This window comes from Furipterus horrens, unplaced genomic scaffold (genome assembly GCF_987537825.1).
Source record: "Furipterus horrens unplaced genomic scaffold, mFurHor1.1.pri manual_scaffold_10, whole genome shotgun sequence".
NCBI classification, from domain to species: Eukaryota; Metazoa; Chordata; class Mammalia; order Chiroptera; family Furipteridae; genus Furipterus; species Furipterus horrens.
The window spans coordinates 34,060,376-34,062,797 of record NW_028327180.1 but is presented as its reverse complement, the minus strand read 5'-3'; positions in this window follow the sequence as shown (position 1 = coordinate 34,062,797).

Sequence of the window (2,422 nt, the reverse complement as noted above, 5' to 3'; positions counted from 1 at the left end):
AAAGAAAGAGATAAAGGCCAAATGGACTTTCCAAAGCCTGGAAAACCTATAAAGGAGCCATGTTACATGACCACTCCTATCTGCAAAAAAAACAGGGAAATGTTTTTTAGCTGCACACATTGCTGCCCTTGGGAAAGTGAAGATTCTATGGTAGGACAAGGGAAGAATAAATACTGAACAGATCACAAACAGTATCTGCCAGGATCTGCCCTCCTGAGCCACCCATCATCCATAAATACCCTTCTTTTCATTCATACTCACATAGACTTCACGTTGTCACTAAGGAACACAAAGATCTCTGAGTGATGCTCTTCTCTCTGTCATGTCTTTGGTCCCTTGTAGCCCAAAGTCCTAAAAGTCAAAGAGCCTGCCCCAGCATGCCCCATGTGCAATGGCAGAAAAGGATAGTAACTGTCATAAAAACTCCCACCAAGAAAAGAAGCCAATCACAAAAGGGAAAATATTGTTTAATTCCATTTATGTGAATACCTAGAGTAGTCAGATCTACTGAGACAGGAAGTAGAACAGTGGTTGAGAGGAACTGGGGAAAGGAAGGATTAGGGAATGTTTAAAGGGGACAGTCGGGAAGTTGGGGACATTCTGGTGACATATGGTGGTGAGGGCTGCGTGTCGTTAATGTACTTAGTGCTACTGGATGAACTGGTTTACAAAGTAAATCTTATGTATATTTTACCCCAATAGAAAAAATAAATTTAAAAAAAAGAAAAAAAAAAGTACATGGAATGAGTCTTAAAGACATTGTGTGCTAAGCAAAATAAGCCAGTCACAGGGGACAAACACTGCATGATTCCACGCGTGCGAGGTATTTAAAACAAACTCATCAAATCAAGGAGTGGAATGGTGGTTGCTAGAGTCTGGGGAATGGGGGGTGAGGAGGATGGAGAATTGCTCATCAAAAGGCCTGAAGTTTCAATGATGCAAGATGGATAGTTCCAGAAAGCTGTGTACAACATTGTGCCTGTTATGAACAACACTGTATCGTGCACTTAAAAATGCATTGAGGGTAGATCTCATGTTGTGTTCTTGCTGTAACAGAATATTTAAAGGGAATGTGTGGTCTAGAAAGAAAATAGGGTACAGAGAGAACCCTGCAGTGGACCAACATGTAAGGGATGAACAGACCAAGAGAAATCTTCTCGGAAGGCAGGGAAGGAATGGGGGGAGAGGCAGAAGATCATTCAGGAGAGAGCAGCTTATTAGAAACCAAGAAGTGAACAGATGTTCAACAGAGGCGTCCACCAGGGATGACAAGGACGGAAAAGGACCCCCAACATAGCAACTACATGTTACAAAGTGGCGCCCTTTGTATGTTTATTTTCTCTGTGGATAAACACGAGTGTGCAGTTGCTGAAGAAAGAACGGGTGAGTTTGCATGAGGAGCCTGGGAGCCTCATTCGTAGAAAGGGACGCTCCCTCCCCATCCCCTTGTTCCTGGTGACCTGCAGGGTGCACCAAAGGGGCCCTAAGCAAAACCTTCCTCTTGGTGGAAAGAGCATGAGATGACCATGAGGTAAGGGAGGCAGCACGGAGTGCACCTTGATGGGGTCACGTGGCCAACAGGACTGACGGTTTGGAGCAGTTGAGGTGGCAGATGCTGGAAACTTGGGGGAACAGCTGTAACCTGGTTGCTCTCACTCCTGGACAGGAACCCCCTGGCAAGTGTTAAACCCAAAGAGCCAAGGGGGCCTGGTCAGTTACCAGAGAAGGCAGTCCCCGGACCACACGGCTCAGGCACCAACTCCTTCCAACATCCCAATCTTTCCTCATTGAGAGTCCTGGGCATAGAGTCAGGGCTTATAGTCACTGAGGCAGGGGACGCTTCTCAGATGACCAGCAGACACCAGGTCTTCTAGGACAGAGAAGGACAAAACTAGCCAGGAGTCAGAGACTGGAGCCCTGTGAAACTCCACCCATGGGTGCTTGGGCACTGCACTTGGGGACAGTCCTGGGGAGCTGTTTGCTGCATCCCAAAGCAAAGTCGGGATGCTGGGAACAGGAACTCATCGGTGTCACTGGCCAAGTGAGGTGGGAGCCAGATCCTAATGAAGAGACCAAATGGAGGCCCATCTATTCATGGAGAAAAATCCTTCACTGTGGAAGGACAAAGAGAAAGGGGACTTGAGTGAGAAGAGTGTGTCGGATGAAGGGACATGGATGCTTGCAAGAAAGCCTGATAAGTCTCACCTCCTGAAGGCAAGGGAGATAGGAGAGGGATCAGGGTCCCCAGACAGGTGTCGGGTAGGACACCTGGAGCCCAGCTGGAGAGAAGGGGCCGGGAGCCTGAAAAAAAAAGCCACCTTGAAGCAGGTCTTCATGACCTCACAAAGCCGCACCCTCACCTCAGGTTCCCAGAACTCTGAGTCAGTCCTGGCTGGGTCTCCCAGCACCTGCATGCAGGGCC